A 22,463-nucleotide genomic window follows, 5' to 3' on the forward strand; every position below is an offset into this window, starting at 1 on the left:
AAGTTTCCGCGCCTTTAGCTCTTTCCAAGCAGCTGGCCTCCGCTCAGCAGCGCTTACGCCGCGGGCGCAGCGGGGCTCAGGTGCGGTCGCGGCCCGGCGCGGGCGCCGCGAGGTGGGCGGGACGCAGTTTACGTAAGCGGCCTCGCAGGTGCAGGCGGCGGCCGTAGGCCTGAGCGCCCTGCGCGCTCCCAGGTGCGCAGTTGACGCAGGCGGCAGCGCGGCGCAGCAGCGGCGGGCGCTGGCCCGAGCTCTCAGGTGCGGCAGAGCGCGCGTGCAGGGGGCGCGCGGAGGGCGAGGGGGCGGGCTTTCCGTTCCCCAGCAGCCGCGCGGCCCGCCCCCAGGCTTGGCCAATGGGCGTTCTCGGCGGCGTCACGTGGTCGCCGCCGCCGCAGCCGCCGCGGTCGCCGCCGAAACCGAGCTCGGATCCGCGAGCGCCACCAGGGCAGCAAGCCGCCGCAGCCGCCGCCGCTGTGCTGAGGAGCCGGAGACGCGGGCGGACGAGGTGGCGGCGGCGGCGGAGCGGGAGCGGGGAGCGGACGCGGGCGGAGCGCGGCGGCGCGGGTAGGCTGCGGCGGGGTCGGCGCCTGCGCGGCGGGCCGTCCCGGGCGGGCGGCGGTTGAGGCGGCGGTTGAGGCGGTTGGAGGAGCCTGCTCGGGCCCCGCATTGTTTGTAGTGCGTCCTTAGCAGCGGCGGCGGCGGCGGCGGCTGCCGAGGCGAGGAGCGCGGCGCAATCCCAGCCCTGCGGCTTGGGCATTGTGGCCACGGCCGCTGTGCCCAGCCGGTCCGCACCAGGACGGAGGGCCGCCTTGCTTAGCTTTGGGGTCGCGGTCGCAGTCGCGGGTCCCGGCCCTGAGCCTCCCGAGGGCGTGGGCAGCGTGCGGGGCGCGAGCTCCGGGGAGGTGGGAGGGCTCCGGGCTCCCGGCTCCGGGCAGGTGCTGGAGGACGTTGCGGACAGGAGCCGGGGAGAAGGCTCGGGGGGCGGACAGAGGGTGTGGGCAGATTGGGGAGAATGGAGCATGGAGGGACCTGGCCCCACGGTGACCAGGGCCTCAAGGGCAGGCCTGGGGGAACCCACGGGGGCCTAGGTCGGGTTCGAAAGGGAAGGAGGATGTTCCGTTTCGGGGTTCGGACGGTTGTATAGGGGGATTTGGGGCGGGCAGAGGCAAGTGGGGTGGTGGAGGGAGGGAGAAGATGGGCATCTCTAGGCAGAAATGGAAGGAGCAGATGCCCCGGTTAGCGCTGTGTGTGAGGGGCAGGGATTGGGGCAGGCAGTGGAAGGCCACCGGACGACTGAAGGGAAATGGCGGAGGAGGGGTCTGTAGCTGGGAGTGTGGCCGGCAGGCTGAGCCCCAAAAGAGGGAGGGAAAGAGTGTCTGGGGAGGGGTTCTCTTAAATGGTGTCGGGTGAAATTAAGGGTGTTGAGGTAGGAGGTGTCTGTGCCCAGGACGTCAAGGGCCCCCTGAATAGTTGTCTGGCTAGGAGGTATGGAGGGAAACAGGAAGGGGTTGACAGACCAAGGGAGAAAGTCTGGTATTTGTCCTGTATTCAGGGAGATGAGGATAGGGTTAATGGGAGGAGCAGTGATTGACAAAGGGACTGAGTTTGAGGGGTTTCAGAGAGAAATGGGGACAAGGAGGTTGGGTGGAGAGAGGAGGTGTCAAGGCAGGAGGTGTGTGTAGCTGTAACAGGGCAGCAGAAATAACTGAAATGGATTGTGTTTGTGTGAGAAATACTAGTAGGCAACAGCAGATGAGGGAACCTTGAGGCTGGGAGCACTCTGGAAAGGGACAGGAATGTGTGGCAGGATGGAGAGTGGTGGACAGAGGGAAGGAGAGGGAGAATGTTTATGGGAGTGGTAGGTGAGGGGTAGGGAAATACGGAAGGAAGTATTCTCAGAACAGGAGGTGTGGAGAGAAGTTGGGAAGGAGGAGGAAGGAGGGTGCGTTTGAAGGGAAATCACTAGAAGGTGGGGTTCGGTTGAGGAGGTCTGGAGTACCAAGTAGAGGAAGAAGGGAAGGAAGTAGTCAGAGGACAGTGAGGCGATAGGGAAGAAAGGGTATTTTGTAATAGAGAATGTAAAGGAAAGTATAGTATCTATACTGAAGGCAAGGACATGGTAGGTATGTATGGATGTGTGTCTGTGACTAGAAGGGGACAGTTGTGTGGGGTTGGTGTGGTGAGGTAAATAGGATGCCCATGTTGAAAGCAGGAAATGACTGTTGGAGAAGGGTTCAGAAATAGATTACCTAAGAGTTTGGAGGATTCAAGGTGTGGAAGCGTGAGGAAAGATGGGAATATTTACAGTTTTAAGACATCAAAGGGCCAGGCAATGTTGGCCAAACCTTTATCCTCGCACTCGAGAGGCAGGGGCAGGCAGGTCTATGGAGTGAGTCCACGATAGCCAGTGCCACACAGAGAAACCCTGTCTTGTAAAACCAAAACCAGCCAAACAAACAAAAGACATTAAGGGTCCAAAATTATTAGGTCACTGAGAGATAATAAAAGAGTAGAGTGGAGAAGTAGGATGGGAGAGGATTATTAGAAGAACTAGAAATTTGGGACAGTGGACAGAGGATGTGGATCCTCGTCTGACATAACAGAAAATAGAGGACATTCAGCTGTGTACCTTATCTTAAAGCTTACTCTTTTAAAAGAGATGATAAAACCTGACTTTTAGGTCCACAACAAGTGGGAAGGAGTAAGGAAGAGCTGAATGTCCACTTTCAAGTCGGGAGGTGTGTGGTGTGTATTCATTTAGCTTTGTTGACCGATTAGTAGACAGACAGCTGCACGCCACCACGAGAAACACACCCAAAAGATAAAGGAAATAGAATTGCAGTGGGTGCATAGCAGATGTCTTTGTGAAGCTGCAAGAGAGCAGATTCCAGAGGCCAGTAGCATAAAGAGTTCTGAGAGAGGAAGGGATACCTTATTTCTTGTGCAGTGTCTCAGATACACAGAAGCTTCCTGGGTAATGGGACCGTCCGTATTCAGGCACTGGATGATGTAATACATGAGTCCCAGCTACAGGCTGATAAAAGTAATATAAGCTTCTAAAAGTGGCAGAAATGGAGCCTTTGGATTTTAACCTTTAAAATGTTAATTACTGACACTGGGTTGTCAGCCTTTTTTCCCAAGTAATTCAAATAAACTTTAGTTGGAGGCTTTTGATTCTTTGGTATTTTGGTTTGTTTTGACTCATATGTAATGTTAGCTTTAAATAAGGAAAGACACCTCTGGAGTTGGGTGGACGTAAGACCATCAGCTTTCCAGACACATGGGAACTAACCTTTAGGAGTTTGAGCACAGATATTTCAGCGTCTGTCTTCTTTAGTTCTGTAGTTTGTGTAGAATTTTTTTTCTTTGTGTGTGTGGGGTGGGGTGGGGTGGCGTGGGGAGGGGAAAGAGATTTGGAAGAATTAAACAAACTGCCTTGAGACTTTTATAGTAAGCTTTTTCTTAGAATCCTGGAAAATGAATTCCCTTTTGACAGTTGAGATTTCTGTTTTGTCAGATTTTAATAAAAAGTAAATTGTATCTTGTTGCAGAAGTACCTTGCGTTGGTACTCAATGAGCTTTATGGTATGCAGTATGGTGCTGTGATTTCAAAGAAAAGGGCTGTTCTGGATACTTCCTGGGGTGATTTCTTTTGTCAGTTGGGAAGTATCTTCATGTAGGCATTATACGTCTTTTTTTTTTCCTTTCCTTTTCTTTTTTTTTCCTCTTCAAGATGGGTCCTCTGTGTAGCCCTGGTCTTTGTAGACCAGGCTGGCCTCCAACTCACAGAGATCCTCCTGTTTCTGCCCCGAGTGCTGGGATTACAGGCATGCGCAACCACGCCCAGCTGGCATTATACTTTCAAATAACAAGTTTAGGTAGAGAATCTTGTCTAAGCATGGCAAGGGAGGAACAGAACACCAACGTTTAAGTAGTTCGCGTCTAACTATAAATATTTAAAAATAAAATGTTAATGATTTATTTTTATTTTTTTAAAGACAGAGTTTCTCTGAGTAACAGTCCTGGCTGTCCTGGACTCCAATTTGTAGACCAGGATTTGAACTCACAGAGATCGCCTGCCTCTGCCTACCAAGTGCTAGGATTAAAGGTGGTGTGTGCCACCACGCCCTGCTAAGCTAATGATTTTTAATATCTAGATTTGAAGTGTTTAACGTAGGGAGTAATGTTCAGAAAGCATTGCTAAGAGATTTTGTTTTTGAAGGGAAACATTTTTATGTGCCTTTGATTTTTTTTTTTTTTTTTTTGTATGCCGTTGAGATTGAATGTATGTACAGAATATAATTATAGTGAACATATCTGCTCTTCCATTGCTCCCTGGCAGGGAATTTGAATAGTAGGATATGAGATGACTAGAGTAACCTATGAAAATTCTAATATGATCATTGCTGCTTTCTTTAGTCCCACTCCCCTTTTTTAGATATAGTGACTAACTCTGTAACCCAGAGTAGCCTAGAAATCCCTGTGCCACTCAGATTATCCTCAAACACAAACACACTCCTGCCTTCTGGGTTACAGACATGAGCCAGCACACCTGTCACCTATTTTAAAATCCCTCCTGTTCATTTTATTGTTTTTGGATAAGCAATATTTTCTTATTTAAATTTTTATGGTGGTGTGATGAAAGTGGGTGAAATTCTACATCTTGTGATAGTATGTAGGTACTTTAAAGAAAGGTAGGTAGGTTATTTTGTCTTGGCAGACTAAATAATTGAATTCTGGTTTTATGTTCACTGATGACTTGCTGGACAAGACACTTAATCCTTTTGTACTTGTTTCTCTTCCAGAAACCTGACTCCTTATCTACCTCCCAAGAGTGTTGAGGTGTTTATAGAAAGCAAGTTTGTCTTTTTTTTTTTTTTTTTTTTTTTTTTAAGATTTAAAGATTTCATTGTGTAGTTCTAGCTGTCCTGGAACCCAATACATAGACCTAGCTGGCCTCCATCTCATAGAGATCAGTCCTGCCTCTGCCTCCTGAGTGTTGGGATGTGTCACAAGTTTAAGACTTTTGGAAGACCAAACTTTTGTTAATAAGGAGATAGGTTCTCCGTCCCTTTCTTCAGAGACAGAGTTTCTCTGTATAGCCCTGGCTGCCTTGGAACTCTAATTTGCCATTAGCAAGGCATAATGTCATAGTTTGGGAGGCACATCTCTGTGAGTTAGAGACTAGCTTGATTTACATAGTGAGTTCCAGGATAGCTACCCTGTCTCTTAAAAAGAAAAGATTTTGCTACTAGATAAGTTTGCGAGGCACTTAGAGGTGAGAATTTGTGCATGTCTTTTAACTCATTTCTGTCATTGTTGCTCTGCTGTTGCTCTCCTCCATTACCTCAGCAGTTGAATATACTGTTTATTTGAATTCTGTTGTAGCTGAAGCTTGGGCAGGCATTGAATTTTAGCATAAGCCCAAGATTATTTCTAAACATGATCTTTAGAAGCAACACTTTCCTAGCTCTATTAATTAAAGTCTTAAATCAGGCACAATACATAAGTATTTTGCAGAAATTTATGTTTTGAACACAAAAGTAGAGCTATTGCTTCTGTAAGTGCTGTGAAGCTTCCTTATTTTGATTTATTGAGGTTTTTATTTTTTAAAACAGCGTTTCTCTGTGTAGCCCTGCATGTCCAGGAACTTGTTCTGTAGACCAGGCTGGCCTCGAACTCAGAGATCCACCTGTCTCCGCTTCCTCAGTTCTGGGATCAAATGTGTGCACCACCATGGCCAGCTTCAGAGCTTTTTCTTTAAAAACCAAACCAAACCAAACCAAAACCAAAAACCAAAAACCTTTATTTTAAAATAATAAATAATGTGTTTTGTGTATGTGTGTCTGTTTGAGTGTAGGTTGTGCAGAGGCCAAAGGAGAGCATTGGATCCACTGGAAGTGTTGTTTGAGAGGACAACTGAAGTTGAGCCCTCTGCAGGGGCAGTGTGTGTGTGCGCGCGATCTTTCCTGTTGAGCTCTCTTCAGCTTCACTGACTGACAGTGTATGTTTGCTTAAAGGAGAGCTATGTGTAAAAATTTAAAGCCTTTTCAATGTTGTCCTGGGTTTATTAGCTATAAAGAGTCTCTAAATGCTACTCAGGACTGCCACTGCACACATGTAAATAACAAATTGATTTATTAGATGTTAACTTGCCTTGATTGTGGTAGCACCTGTCTTTGATAATAGTCTTTCTGTATCAGCTGATCTTTTCATTGGTTTACTGTCACATGTGATATGTTTGGGACTTGTTACCTATTTTACTTCTTTTATGTTTTTTTTAAAGAATGGTTTTTAAAAATTAGTTTAGCTATTGAAAAACTTTTTGAAAGTTAGCTGTGAATAGCTTTTCTGATTTTAGGAAACTTTATTTAGGGGTGTAAATTAAATTTATATGTCATTTGAAACAAATTAGTGATCAGATTAATGATGATATAATGGTTTATGCCCAGAGCCTGTTATTCTTTAATCTGGTTTTGAGTCTTTACATTGAATAGTGACTTGACCAAATGATCTGACTGGTTATTTCATCCCTAATTTGAATTATTACCCTACAATTCTTTAGGCACATTGTATTTAGGAAGCACAATGCCTGATCTACAGAAGATTTTTTTAAAAACATATGTATGGCTGTCTGAAGGAAGAAGCTCTGAATTTTAGTTATTTGGTATTCAAGTTCTCTTTAACTTGCAATATAACACTGTATAAAACACCTGTTTTCTCTAGTTAACTTTAGCATGATTTGAAAAGGTACAGTTGGTTATATCAATAGTAAAATCACAACAGTGTATTGTGTGACTTCATGGTTAATTTCCATATGAAAAATGAAAATCTGCAACAGTTGTGTAATTACTGAGGTGCTTTGGGTCATGGATAAGATGTAGTTTGTCACTCACCTACAGAATTTCCTGTTTGTGTTTCCTAAGTGCTAGGCTTTGCACATTGCAGTGTCTTGTTTGACAAATCAGCATTTTATTTATGAGTTTAACCAATCCAGTACTGTTGACATGTTAAGTAATTATTGTCCTAAAGGAGCCTGTTGAGTCCCATAGCTGCGCCCCCCCCACCCCCGCTTTACCTGTTTTAGAATGCTATTACTAAGCCTGCTTTCCTAGTTTAATCCAGAAAGCATACATTGGCATTTAGGCTCTAAGGCGTGTTTTGTACCAGACTTAAAATTTCTTAGAACTCAGTAATACTATGTTGAGTAAAACTAGCTCCTTCCTAGAAAGATTAGTCGTTAAAACTATTAGCTTGTGGAGGGCTGGAGAGAAGGCTCAGTGGTTAAGAGAACTGTCTGCTCTTCCAGAGGATCCGGATTCAGTTCCCAGCACCCACATGGCAGCTCACAACTGTCTGTAACTCCAGTTCCAGGGGATCTGACACCCTCACACCAATGCACATAAAATAAAATTAAATTGTTAAAAAACAAAAAAACTATAGCCTGTGGAGCTAGGCTGTGGTTACTCACACCTTTGGAGGCAGAGGCAGGGGAATCTCTGAGCTCAGTGCTAACTTGGTCTACAGAGCTAGTTCCAGGACAGCCAGGGCTACACAGAGAAGCTCTCTCTGGGGGTTGGGGGTGGGAGCCTTAACTATAACCTGTGAGCTTGCTTATGTTTACTTAGCCTCACTGAAAAAAAAAAATCTATTTTAAGATAGTTAGGCTGAGCCGAGTGTGTTGGTGCATGCCTTTAATCCCAGCACTCAGTAGGGCAGAGGCAGGGAGGTTTCTGTGAGTTCAAGGCCAGCCTGGTCTACAAAGAGTTCAGGGCAGCCAGGGCTGTGTAATGGAGAAACCCTGTCTTGAAAAACCAAAAAAAAAAAAAAAAAAAAAAAAAAAAAAAGAAGAAAGAAAAAAGAAAAGGCAAAAGCTGTAACTTTACAGTAAGTGGTTGGTTTCTGAAAGTTAAGATCAGGCAGTCATTTTAAAAAAGGTTATTACTTTTTTTTTTTTTTTTTTTTTTTTTTTTTGGTGTGTGTGTGTGTCTGTGTGTGTGCACGTGTGTACTTGTACTATAGTGGTGTGTAGAGGTCCCACTATTTGTGGGAGTCTTTTTTTCCTACCATGTAAAAGACTGGGGCTCTCAGGTCATCTGGAGGCAAGGGTTTTTACCTGATGAACTATCTCCCTGCCCTTTTTATTTTTAATTTAAAAAACTTATTACTTATACAGTATTCTGCCTGCATATGTGCCTGCAAGCCAGAAGAGGGCACCAGATCTCATTATAGATGGTATGATTATGAGCCACTATGTAGTTGCTGGGAATTGACTTCAGGACCTTTGGAAGAACAGCCAGACACCCCCCTGCACCGACCTCCTACCCCCCCCCCCCCCTTTTTTTTTTGTGAGACAAGGTCTCATTCCGTGGCCCCAGCTGACCTGGAACTGACAGTATAGCCTTGATTATTCAGGGTGGTCTTGAATTATCCTCCCTCAGCCTCCTCAGTGCTGGCATTACAGGAATGAACTACCACATCTAGTTTTTGAGACAGAGTCTTGCTACTTACAGACTAGATTGGCCTTGAAGCTGCATTCTTGTACCTCAGCTGTCCTAGAAGCTGTCATTACAGACAAGCTACCTTCCCCTGTTAGAAGGAGTTCTTTGAAGATGTGTCTGTGGTTGGGAGGGTTTTGAAGCTCATCAATCATCGCACTGACTGACTGGATATTTGTGCAGCTTAGCCCATCCACACTTTAGCCTTTGGAGGATTTAGATAAGGGTAGCTCTTGAATTACACAATTTTGGGTAACTAATTTTCAGTTAGCAAAGCTAGTGAGAGATGTTGTAATTTTTATGTAAACAGCATCTAGGGAGAATAGTGTAAGCCCTCAGTGTGCATTTCCAGTTTTTTGTAAACTGATGTCAAGGTTAGCATGCATGAGTAGATAGATACCACATGTATTAATAATGAGGGCTTTAAAATGGTGTTTTATCTGCTCGCTTTTTGATAAATGTGGAGTTATTGAAAAACAGCTATATTTGTTACAGATTTCATGGCTAAAATTGGAGTACATCCTCTAGTTTACAGTTAGAATGCAGATTAAAGAAGATAATAGTTGGGATGGTGGAGAAAGCTCATTGTTTAAGAGTAATTGTGCTCTGAGGAGGGAGGATCCAGGGTTGGTTCCCAGCACCCACATGGTGGCTTACAACCAGTTCTGGGTGAATCCAGTGAGCCCTTTTGTGAACTCTGAGGGCACTAGGCATACATATGGGACATATATTCATGTAGAAAAACACTCAGACATAAAATCTAAAAATCCAAAAAAGTTATGTTAAGAAACAATGCTTATGTTTTATTGTTTGTTTCAAGACAGGGTTTCTCTGGGTAGCTGGCTGTCCTGGAACTCACTATGTATATATAGACCAGGCTGGCCTCAACATGAAGGCCACCTCCCCGAGCGCTGGGATTATAGGCACGTGCCACCATTTCTGGATTAATGTTTATTTTTAAAGGGAAAATTAAGTATTATATAAGTTAAGGTCTGAGAAGCAAACTCAGGGCCTTTGGAAGAGTAGCAACCACTCTTAACTGCTGAGCTGTCTCTCCAGCCCCCCAAGTTTAAGTTTTACCAGTAACAGCATTTGACATGGTGGATGCCTTGCCTGCCTTCTTGAAATACTTGGTCTTAAGCCTAGGATTCTATACGTCCACTTTTTTTTTCCACCACCTCTTTGATTTTTTTTTCCCAGACCCTCGTCCATCCTGATTCCTTACTCCTACCTTTTCCTGTTGGGGGAGTCTCTGCTCCCCTCCCCCCATTCTTTTGGTGCTCACATTTGATTTCTCTTTTTAAAAATATTTTAAAAATTATGTGTGTGTGTTCTAAGAACTTTGTGTGTAGAGGAGCCTGCAGGGGTCAGAAGAGTCTTTGGAACTGAACCAGGGTCCTTTGGAAGAGCAGCCAATAAGTGCTTTTATTGAACCTCTTTCTAGCCTCTGATCTCATGGTTTTAAATGCCCAACTTTCCTTTAGTTTGGAACTCTGGGTTTCTATACCTCACTGCTAGTGTGATATTTTCCACTTTTGATCTTTTTTCCTCCAAGACAGGGTTTCTCTTCATTTCCCTGGCTGTTGTGTACCTCAGACTCAGAGATATACCTCTGCCTCTGCCACCCAAGTGCTGGGACTATAGACTTGTGTCACCACTGCCCAGCTCCCTTGCTTGCTTTATTGACATCTGAAACTGAATTTTTCTCAGACCAAATTCTCAACTTTTGCCCAGTCTTTTCTAAATGTATTGATAGGCTACAAGTCTAGTTAATTGATGTTGAAGTCTTGTGCTGAATAAATAACCTGAGTGGTCAATGGCTCAACTTGTTTCACTAAGTTGCTCCAAACTATAAAAACTTCATATATTTTCAGTGGCTGGCTACAACTCCGAGCTCTCCTTTACTGCTGCTTCACTGGCTAAAGATAGCTCAGTAGTGTCTGTCTTACCTTTTTGAACTCAGATGTTGAGTCTTTGACACTTTGTCAAGATGAAGGTGCTGCTTAGTTGAATTAAAAGGTTTGAATGAGGGCTGGAGAGATGGCTCAGAGGTTAAGAGCACTGCCTGCTCTTCCAAAGGTCTTGAGTTCAATTCCCAGGAACTGCATGGTGGCTTCACAACCATCTATAATGAGATCTGGTGACCTCTTCTGGCCTGTAGGCATACATGCAGGCAGAGCACTGTAAACATAATAAATAAAAGGATTGAATGATAGATTATACTCCTTTTAAGCTAAAAAAAAAAAAAAAATAAAATAAAATTAAAAATTACCCTTATTCATTTATGTATGTGTGCATATGTATAGGTACCCTTAACCATGATGTGCATGTGGAGTCAGAGGACACAATCTATTCTTTGTTTCTACTGTATGGGTCTGGTGAATGGAACTTAGGAACCTCAGGTCTTCAGGCTTGGTGGCAATGCCTTTATGTGCTGAGCCAGCTCCCCTTTTAAGATCCCTTAGGACATAGAATCACACTGGGAGAGCTTAGGCTATCTAACCTAATTAATGGTAGTTATGGTGTTAGTTGCCAAAACATTTCTAGAACAACCTATACTTAAAACATAGCAGAAGATATCAGGATTTATCTTCTGTTAAATGTTAGCACATTTAAGAACAGAATAAGATTCTTATTTTAAATGTTCTTAAAAGAATGGAATAAGCTCACTGAAAAGCTTTGTAGCAGGAAATGCTTATATGAATGAGGGATTTTTTTTTTTTTTGCAAAATAATATTGGTTAATATATACACTTTTTATATATAGGCTACTTAATGATGCCTTTTACTTAATGCATTTTTAAGTAGTCGGAAGAAGGCATCATTGAGCTTATTAGTGGAACACTGGCTTTAAAGGGGTGACCTTGATCTTACTGCATGATTCATTTCTTTCCTAAGCATTTTTTTTTTTTAAAAGAACATTTAAAGCCCTCTTTGTTCCAGAGAGGTTAAGATACTATTCCAAAGTCACATAACAAGCTAGTGGCAGAATAGGGGCAACATGGTAGATTTGTCCTTTATTTGCTCTTTTTCCCCCTCTTTTCTTCTTCCCCAGGGTTTCACTTTATGTAGCCCAGGCTGGCCTCTAATTTATGGTCCTCCTGAGGCCTCTCTTCCTAGTGCTAGGATTACAGGTGTGGCCGACAAAAGCAATGCATTTGTTGGCCTTCTGTTAAGTGTGCTCTGGGCTTACCTCCCTGAAGCTTCTAGCTTAAAAATATGGAAGAGTACCCAGGAGTATTCTTCCCTTGAACCATTTCCTACTTTCAGAAATTCTTACACACTTAAAAACAAATAAATCTATTTTTTTTGCTTTAAAAAAGGAAAAAAAAAAAGTTAGAAAGAAATTTGGACCAGAAAATCCCCTAATGCCCACATCACTAGCACCAAAAATACTGAGTAGCAATACTTTTTTCCTGAAAAGTCTTTTATTTTTCTCTGTTTTTGTTTTTGAAATTAACACATATTTAGTAGATTCACAAAGCCAAGTAAACTTTATATTACATAGTTTGAAAACATTTCTATCATTTTGAGGTTAAACTAAGCAATTAAAACCATTAGAATTTTTAAAAAGGTAAGAAAAAACTGGGTGTGATGGCATATGCTTGTAATTCTATTCATGAGAGGCAGAGGCAGGTGGATCCCTGAGTTCAAGGTCAACTTGGTCTGCATAGCATGTTTAGGTCAATGCATATCTCAATTTTTACTCTTTCCAAATGGTTATTGTTTCCCAGAGGAGAAAACTAAAGCTCCAGTAACTTCTGATTCATTTAATTCTAGGGTTTAGATCCATATGGATTTGCCTCAAAAAGTTGGGTCTCTTTACTAAATCTGGGAGTGAGAAGGCAAAAAGCAAAAACTGGAGGCGTCATCTTGTATGGGGAAATAGGTAGTATCTTAGAATGGTGTGTCTGCCTTATGAACCCCTCGGATCAGGAGGGAAAAAAAAGAGAAACATCTGTCGGAACTCTTAGTAGGCATTAATATAAAAATAAGAAATTATAGTGTAGCTTCTGAGGCTTGTTTATAGAAATTCTCCGTCGCCCCCATTTATTTTTAGTTAATCTTTTATACATTTAATTTTATAAACTGATTTCTTATAGTGGACTTCCTGGCATTGGAACTTCCTTCCCACTTTAAGACATTTACTTACATATGGTTAAGCTAGAGGACAGACCGCCTCAGAGATCTGTCCACTTCCTCCGAAATGGTTTCTTATTGGCCTGGAGCTCACCAATTAGACAAGACTGGCTGGCCTTAGGGATCTGCCTATCTCATTCTCTATAGTGCTCAGATGACAAGCAAGTGACAGCATGCCTGGCATTTTCCGTGGGAGTTCTGGGGTTGGAAGGTAGGTGCTTTACCATCTGAGCCTCTCTCAGCCCTTAAAGAGTTGTAGTTAGTTTGTTCCTATGAAGAACAGAAACAGTTTTTTTTAAAAAAGCAGTCCTTGGGCTGGAGAGATAACTAGAAGTTAAGAGTGTTAGCTGCTTTTCATTCCAGCCTGAAACTCTAGCTCCAGGGGATCCAGTGCTGTCTTGTTGCCTCCATAACCACCTGCACTTGTGCTTGTGTGCGTGACTTCTCAGGATTAAACCTGGGTACTTGTACAAGATAAGCAGTACTGTACCATTGATATCCCAAGCCCCTAAATTGTGCTTTGAAGATTTATTTTCCTTTTTTTTTTTTTGCTTTTTGAGATGGGTTCTCTGTGTAGCCTTGGCTATCCTGTACTCACTTTGTAGACCAGGCTGGCCTTGAACTCACTTCTGCCTCCTTCAGTGCTGGGATCAAAGGCGTGCACCACCACACCTGGCTATTGGAAGAAATTTTACATAACGTTTCTAGTCTTGTTTTGTATGTCTGTTTTAGGAATTCTCTTACTTTTAAAATTTGAAAGATCTCTTCCTGCCCACCCTCTCTTTGTAGACCAAATGGGCCTTGAAATATGAAAATGTTCTGCCTCTACCTCCCAAATAACTGAGATTTAAGTTGTGCACCACCATGTCTGGCAAGAACTTAAAAAGAAAAAAATTATGTTTGTATGTGTGTTCCCCTGGCGGCCAGGTGAGAGTGTTGGATCTCTTGGAGCTGGAGTTGTAAGCTGCTGAAGGTGGGTTCTAGGAACCGAACTCTGGTCCTCTGCAAGAGCAGCAAGTGCTCTTAACCACTGAGCTAATTTGTCACCCTTTGAAAGAACTTTTCATAGCTTATTTTCACCTGTTATTCTAAAACTCTTTGGTAAATCACCCTGTAAAATAGATCACCTTTTCCTTCAGAAATAGGCATCTATCCAATATGTTTCAGTGTGCAGGGTTTGGGGTGAAAAAGGATATAAGAGCTTCCTGAGTCCTTTGGGATAGAAGGCTTGATTTTATGTGTGTGAGTATTTGCCTGCAGATCTATGTTTGTATGTGTACCATGTGCATGCTTGGTGCCTTCAGAGGTTAGAAGAGGGAGGTGGATTCCCTGGAATTGGAGTTATGGATGGTTAGGAGAACCATCCTGTGTGTGGAATTGAATTGGGATCCCCTGCAAGAGCAACAAGTGCTCTTAACTACAGAGCTACCTCTTTAACTCTGATGGAAGTTAAAAAAAAAGGGGGGGGGGTTTGCTGGCATAATAACATGAGCTACAGCAGCAGCAGCTGGGCAAATGTTACGTGTTTAAGTATATTGATAGTTATCCAAAGTAGTATAGATTTTTGACGGTGACCTCGTGTCTTTTGCTAATATCCAAACAGTAGATAATGCCACAAATGGATTTTATGCTTTTAGACCTTTTATTTTAAAAAGTTAAAATGTTCTTATTAACTTTGCTTAAACATTACACACTACTTTTCTAATTTTATGTAAGAAGTCTCATTTTCTTTAGAACCAGAAAAAATGTAGAGTACAGATAGACTTTGGTCAGATTTGTTAATTTTTTTTTTTTTTTGACAGTAGCTGTGTGACATTCATCATTCTTTTTGTTGCTTTATTTCCTTATTTAAGTGGGATTTGTTTTTTAGACAGTGTCTTACTTTGTATCCCTGGTTGGTATATAGCTTGCTATGTAGGCCATGCTAGTCTTGAACTCAGAGAGATCCACCTGCCTATGCCTCTTGAGTGTTGGGATTAAAAGTGTGAACCACCATGCCAAATCTAGATTGGATTTTTGAGACAGGGTTAAGATTGGTCTCAGATGAGTGGTGATCTTCTTGCCTCATCTACTGTAATTCTGGGATTACAGATGTCAGTTGCTATGCCCAGCTTTTCATCTTTTTTTCTCTCCCCTAAGACAGGATTTCTCTGTAGTCCTGGCTGTCCTAGAATTTACTCTGTAGATCAAGGTGGCCTTAAACTCAGAGATCTGCCTGTCTATGCCTCCTAAATTCAGGGATTAAAGGCGTGCACCACCACACCCTACTCCCTTTATTTTTAAAAAATTTCCCCCTAGCTCTCATCTTTTAAAGTGAGTATCATATCTTACAATTCTGTAAAGTAGGATTAAAGATTTCTTCTCAGGATCTGGCACATGATAGTGTTAAGAGTGCAGCTGTTAGAGCCAGAAACCTAACTTTTGGTAGCTTAGACAACATTGTATAAACTAGTAAAATTTCACCTGTGCAGTGTTCCCTCCCTCACTCTCCTCTCTTCCTTCTCCGCCTCTCTCTTTCTTTGGTGTATGTTGAAGTGTTGTGTGACAGTTTTAGTTTGTTGCAGCTTACCTTCCTTTTCCCAGAAATGCTTGGTAAATGTCTCCTTGTTTACATTGATAATTGTACATTTATTTCAAATAATAAGTGGTATTAAACAAGGTGATGAGGCATTTGCCCCTTACTTAGACCAAGCACTTTTAGTTAGTGCTTACCACACTTAGAGAGGTCAGCACAGTACCAAAGAAACCCAACCTTTTTTTCTTTCTTTCTTTCTTTTTTTTTTTTTTTGGTTTCTCGAGGCAGGGTCTCTCTGTGTAGCTTTGGCTGTCCTGGACTCGCTTTGTAGACCAGGCTGGCCTGGAACTCATAGCGATCCACCTGCCTTTGCCTCCCGAGTGCTGGGATTAAAGGCATGTGCCACCACCGCCCGGCAAGACACCCAAGTAAAAGAAGAAATATTGGTTGTCTGGAATGAATGAAAAGTGTGTACTCAGTGCTAATCTTTTTTTTTATAATGATGCTTAGTGATAAAACATGAAAAGCTATATGCTAGCTTATTAATTCTACTCATTACTTTATTATTATTATCTGTATAAGTTCTTTTATTTAGTTCAGAAAGATATACCAAAGGCCTTTTTATTTTATAACTGTGGGGTTGAGGTTATGATGAATCATAATCTAAGTATATTAGCCATGGAGGAGACTTTGGAGATCAACTGTACTAACCTTCTTATCTCATTGATGAGAAGGCTGGCTCAGAGAAGTGGCTTGCTATGGAGGAGACTTTGGAGATCAACTGTACTAACCTTCTTATCTCATTGATGAGAAGGCTGGCTCAGAGAAGTGGCTTGCTCAAGGACATAGAGTAAGTGAAGGTCTGGTCTCTAGAAGTTCAGTACTGTGTAGGTAAATGGGAAAGTAGAGAGAGCCCTGGACTTTGGAGCCACAGATTTGATTTTAAGTCCCGATTCCATTGTTATTAACTGTGGCCTTTGTTAAGTAAATCTGTTTCCTGTTCTGTGCTCCTTTGTGGGGTCCTGAGAATTTAGAGATAATGTACTGTATAGCACAGTGCCAGGCAGGCATTTGTTCAGAGCTCAGTAAGTGCTGTCTGGTCTTTTGTACTGTTTTTCTTGATTACTTAGAACAGGTCATATGGCTAAGTGATTATTCTTTATGAATGGGAATCGATGAGAAATGTTTTTTGCCAAAGCCCTTCACTGAAAATCTGAGTTGTTGGTTGATAGGAGGAGGACACTGCTTACTGCATGCAAATTGGGTTGAAAATCTTTATCACTTGCTCCCAAATTGTACGTTGTTGACTCCTTCCTTCTTCGCTTTTTTCTTCCTCCAAGATAGGGTGTCTCTGTGTAGCCTTTGCTGATATGAGGCCTCAAACTCAGGTATCTGCCTGCCTCTGCCTTCAAAGTGCTGGGGTTAAAGGCATGCACCACCACCTGGATGACATACCCATTTCTTTTAAATATATATATATATATTTTAGATAAATATATTTTTATATAAAATATAATACTTATATACTCATAAAGTTATATTTACAAGTTTGTAAAATATATTTATATAAATTTATATTTATATATTTAAATGTACTTATATTTATACATTTATAAAATATATTTGTTTTATATTTCATACACGCACACGCACACACACACACACATTTTTTCACACCAGCTGTGACTGTTTCACAAGAGAAATGGATGTAGAACCTGGTATGCAAACATTTAATTTATATCAGCAGTTATCAAGCTTTGTCTTTTTATTTTTATTTTCTTTTTTTAAAGACAGAGTCTTAATATGTAACTATCCTGGAACTTGCTATGTAGACCAAGCTGGCCTTCAACCTCTCATGTCACCATGTCTGGATTCAAGCTTTTTTTTTAAACCAACTGAGGACCTTTTTATACTCTTAAAAATTTTAAGATCTCTTGTTTATATGTACTATTATTTATTGATATCTGGAAATTGTATTCATTTTATTAAATGAATAACTAAAGGTTTGTTTCTGTGCATTTAGGAGTGTATGTATGCACATATATGTATGTGGAGGCTATTGGATCACCAAGAACTGGAGTTATAGACAGTTGTGAGCATCCTGATGTGAATGCTGGCATCCAAATTCATAGTAGTAGTAAATACTTTTAACTGCTGAGCTCTTTTCAGTCCCTGTTTTACCATTTTTAAAAATGCCAGTGACCATATAGTATATGTTAGCTCAGATGATATGTTAATGAAAAATAATTATTTTTCAAGATAGAAGAAAATTGGGTTAGAAAAGTAGTTGTTGCTTTAATTTTAATTTAGTGTAGCTTAATAGAAGACCAACTAACTGCATTTAGTTGTTGTATGTTTTGGTTGACGTAGGTGAAGATGAAAAATTTACCTTACACAGATATATAGCTGGAAAACGGTAGTTTTTCAGATGATTTTAGACATTTTAATACTATCCTTGTATTTGACAGATGGTAGGCTTTTAAGATTTATTTTAAATAATTATGTGTGTATATGTGAGCCAGCCTCTTAGGGGCTTCTCCTTGGGAACTGTACTGTGGGCAGAGCTTTAGGAGGCCAGAGGCACCATCAGGCACCTCACAGAGCTCCTTCAGGAACACCCCATAGAAGGGAAATACCTTGCAGTCGAGGATGTGGAAGGTGGGGGTTACTACCTTCTTGTATTCCACAGAAGATTCAATGCTCCCAGGCGGTGGTGGCCTTTAATCCCAGCACTTGGGAGGCAGAGACAGGTGGATCTCTGTGAGTTCGAGGCCAGACTGGTCTACAAAGTGAGTCCAGAACAGCCAAGGCTACACAAAGAAACCCTGTCTTGAAAAACCAAAACCAAACCAAAACAACAACAAAAATGAATGCTCCTTCAGGTTCCACATGGTCTCTATGTCAGACTGGTCCATGAATTGCCATGTCTGTAGAATGTTCCTTGACCTATTGCAAATAAATGACTCTCTCTTTCTCTCTCTCCCCGTCTCCCCTCTCTCCTCCTCCCCTCCCCTGCCCTCCCTCCCTCCCTTCCTTCCTTTCGCCTGAAGGGTGACAATGTAGCTTCAGGAGTTTTATGTCCATTATATACATTATCGTATTAATCTTATTTATCTTATTATCTTATTTATTTACATGTACATGTGTGTCTGTCAGTATAGGTGCAAGTGCCTAAGATTAGGGGCATTTCCTGGAGCCGGAGTTATAAGCAGTGGTAAGCTGCCTGATTGTGGGTGCTGAAAATTGAACTCAGGTCCTCTGCAGGAACAATGCATGTTCTTAACCACTGAACCATCTTTTCAGCCTGGCGTTAATTTTTCTTTAAACTGGAAGCCAAAATCATAAATGAATTGTGGATCAGTGACTTTTCCACACTTGTGTATTTTAAAATCTGCAGTGCCGGTTGTGGTGGCGCATACCTTAAATTCCAGCACTCGGGAGGTAGAGGCAGGCGGATCACTGTGAGTTCGAGGCCTGCCTGACCTACAAAGTGAGTCCAGGATAGCCAAGGCTACACAGAGAGACCCTGTCTTGAAAAACCAAACCAAACCAAACCAAAACCTGCAACCAGGCGTGATGGTGCATGCATAATCACAGCACTTAGGAGACAGAGTCAGGTAGATTTCTGTGAGTTCAAGGCCAGCCTGGTCTACAGAGTGAGTTCTAGGACAGCCAGGTCTACACAGAGAAACCCTGTCTTGAAAAACAATAAGACAGACAAGCAAACAGAAAACAAAACAAAACCCTGCAAAGTTAAGTTGTCATTTATATTTTTACTGTCACTGTTACACTTTTTTTGTTTGTTTGTTTTTTGTTGTTGTTGTTGTTGTTGTTTTTTTTTTTTTTTTTTTTTTTTTTTTTGAGACAGGGTTTCTCTGTGTAGCCTTAGCTGTCCTGGACTCACTTTGTAGACCAGGCTGGCTTTGAACTCACAGCAATCCACCTGCCTCTGCCTCCCAAGTGAGGGGATTACAGGCATGTACCACCACACCCGGCTGTTATACTAGTTTTAAAAATAAATTTGTATAGCTTATTTCTAGTATATTTTAAAAAATTATTTTGAGACAGGGTTGCACCATGTTGCACTGGCTAGTCTGGAATTCACTATGCAGACCAGGCTGGCTGAGCAGACTCAGCAGAGATCCTTCTTCTTTTGCAGCCAAGTGAATGGTATATACCATCACAGCTGTCTTATTTCTACTATTTTTTAAAAAAAGTATTTATTTATTATGTATACAGTGCTCTGCCTGCATGTACACCTGCAGGCCAGAAGAGGGCACCATATCACATTATAGATGGTTGAGAGCCACCATGTGGTTGCTGGGAATTGAACTCAAGACCTTAGGAAGACCTGACAGTGCTCTTAACCTCCGAGCCATCTCTCCATCCCATTCTATTTTTAAAGGTTGTTGTTTTTATCTTTTCTTTTCCAAACCTTAACAGTGTTTGTCATTGCTGTTTTATATATGGGAGAGCAAGATTAAGATTACATGGATTATATATTTTATATATATTAAAATATATATTCTCATTATAGTAGGATAAAATGTGCAGTTTTTTTGGGTGGAAATACACAGAATAATCATCCATGCAAAAATTTTTATTGTAGAAATAAATGTTCTAATGCTTTGTAAGGTACCTTGTGTGTACCTTGTGCTCACTTGTGAAAAGTTAAAAGGATTAAAAAACATTGTAAAGTGCCTTTGTTGTGTGACAAAACCTCCTGGGGGGACACAGTATACACTTCTACTAATCCTGATAGGCAGCCCAAAACAGACCAAAGTACAGATACTACTAAAGTATAGCTTGGTGAAACTATATGTGTTTTATTGGGTGAGGGATTACTTACAGGAGCAGAAATGACTCACAGCTGCATCATCAAAGTCCACCCCAGCACAGGTGACAGCTCACAAAAGTTATACACATTGCACAGTCTGCAGATAACAAAGTGAAGGGTGTCCTTTCTAAGTAACTTTAGTGTAAACCTTGTCTAGGCAGCTCAGCTGGGTTCTCTTTTTTTAGGCAGCTCTTGTGGTCTCAGGAGTCTTGGCAGCTCAGCTTCTCTGAGAGTCTTCTTTGCAGCCCAACTTCCTTGTTTGAGAGCTTTATTGCTTCATTTGGCAGGGAGGGGCCTAGTGAATCTGGTCAGTTTCAGGGACTTGCTGAGGCTATTTTGAGTTGTTTGAGTTTCCTGAAGGATGAAATCTTGCAATCTTGGAGGAAATGGTTACAAAGGAGCCTAGATTTAGTAAACAATCAGAGGCTGTTACAGTTTTTTTTTTCACCTCAGTATTATCTGATATACTATACACATAAGATATCCAGGTTTGTTTCTTTTCTTTTTTTTCATTTTTTCAAGGCAGGGTTTCTCTGTGATAGCCTTGGCTGTCCTGGACTCACTTTGTAGACCAGACTGGCTTTGAACTCTCAGAGATCCATCTACCTTCCTCTGCTTCCTAAGTGCTGAGCTTAAAGACATCAGCCATGAATGCCCAACTTTTTTGTTGTTTGTTTGAGACAGGATTTTCTATGTGTTCTGGTTGTCCTGGAATCACCTTGTAAACCAGGCTGGCCTTGAACTCACATAGATCCATCTGCCTCTGCCTCCTTGAGTTCTGGGATTACAGGCATGAGCCACCACTCCAGGCTCTGCAGGTTTCTTAATATTTTGGATATTTAAAATTTTCTGTTCAAGATAGTAATGCAACTCTCATGGCCTCTAAGGGATGTTGTTACTATGTTTGGGTACTGTGCTACCTGCTTCATGTATATTGCATCTCTAAGGCATAAACCTCACCATGAAGTCACAAAAAGTATTTCTGTTTAATAAATGATCACACTCAGGTGTGGAAATGGCTAGCTGTCCAAGGTTCTTCAAAGAACCATAGAAGTAGAACTGAGAATTAGACCTATTCTGCTCTGTTTTGGGGATCATCTTTTACTTTTCACTTAGGCAATAAATTGAAATATTTTGGATTGTAATGGAATTTTTGTGGTTTTTGAGGGATAGTTGTATGTGGGGAGATGTTGGATGGTGGTTATTCTCTCTTTAAAAATACCAATTGAAGGCTGGGCCTGGTGGCACACGCCTTTAATCCCAGCACTCGGGAGACAGAGGCAGGTGGATTGTTGTGAGTTCGAGACCAGCTTGGTCTACAAAGTGAGTCTAGGACAGCAAGGCTACACAGGGAAACCCTGTCTTGGGGGGAAAAGCCCCCAAAAACCTTAATTGACACTTGAACTCCAAAGCTGATTTTCTTTTTATCCCTCCCTCCCTCCCTATTTGTGTATGGATGCATTTGTGTGAAGTCAGAAGATAACTTTTGGTAGCTGGTTCTCTCCTTCTGCTATGTTGGTCTCAGTGATTGGACTTAGGTTGTCACGTCTGGCTGTATGCGCCTCCACTGAGCCATCTCATTGGCCCCTAACACTGATTTCAAAAGTTATTGAGGCTCTTAATTACCTAATTGCTTCATGAAATTGTGGTAAAATAGTAATGTTCAAAAAGTTGAGATCTCTTTTCAAGAGGATGGTGTACTCAGGAGCAGTTTCTAGGCTTGTGCAGATGGTTTTTTAGGCCAAGCATTGACTTTTGCCATTCTAGTAAGTAACATTGCCTCTTTATTGAATAATATGGTTATAGTCACATTTGAAAGACTATTGTGGTTTACAAAGCTTGAAGAAAAACTCATTTGTACTGGCAGTCAGCCAATATTTTATAAGCTACAATTTTCCTTAGAAAAACTGGTGGTTTGTAGCCCCATAATTTGTGGTTGTTCTGAACTTGTAAAAAGAGTATACATATTTAAAAATGACCTTATTACTTTAATATTTTAAGTGCATATAACTACCATATTTGTTATAGCATTTATTTAAATAAATATTCCTGGGCTGACAGTCTCTTTGAAGTCAATAATTTATGTAGCATGATTAGAGACCCCCCTCCTAATTCCTGACAAACCTAAAAATCAAAGACATTTTGAATAAAGTCACAGGCACAGCTAAGGGTAAGAAGATGTCCCTATTACTTTGTAGAATTCATGGGATTTCATGACTTCTCCCTGGATGTGTTGTATTAGTTGTGGTTTGTTTGGATTTGTTCAGTGTTCTGCATTAAAACAATTTTCTCCCCAAGACAGGGTTTCTCTGTGTATCCACTACCACCATCACCCAGTTAGATTGCTGTCCCTGTAGCTTTTCCCCATGCAGATAAAAAAGAGCACTACACTTCCTTGTGTGTATTGTAATAATTTGTGTGTTAAATTTGTGAGAATAAGTCTTTTTGATTTTAGACTAATATTAAATGGGGTATAA

General features: G+C 41.6%; 1 protein-coding gene across 3 annotated transcripts in view; it reads left to right on the forward strand.

Moving 5' to 3' along the window:
• The first annotated feature begins 435 nt into the window (after positions 1-435).
• Strbp (spermatid perinuclear RNA binding protein) overlaps positions 436-22,463 on the forward strand; it is a 114,921-nt gene continuing 92,893 nt past the window's right edge. For 2 of the 3 annotated variants that reach the window (XM_051166363.1, XM_051166362.1), the window contains exon 1: positions 437-561. The gene's annotated coding sequence lies outside the window, so the exon portion shown is untranslated. Of the gene's footprint in view, positions 562-22,463 lie in introns of all 3 variants that reach the window. The other variant, XM_051166361.1, reaches the window with a different exon arrangement.

This window comes from Acomys russatus, chromosome 24 (genome assembly GCF_903995435.1).
Source record: "Acomys russatus chromosome 24, mAcoRus1.1, whole genome shotgun sequence".
Classification (NCBI taxonomy): Eukaryota; Metazoa; Chordata; class Mammalia; order Rodentia; family Muridae; genus Acomys; species Acomys russatus.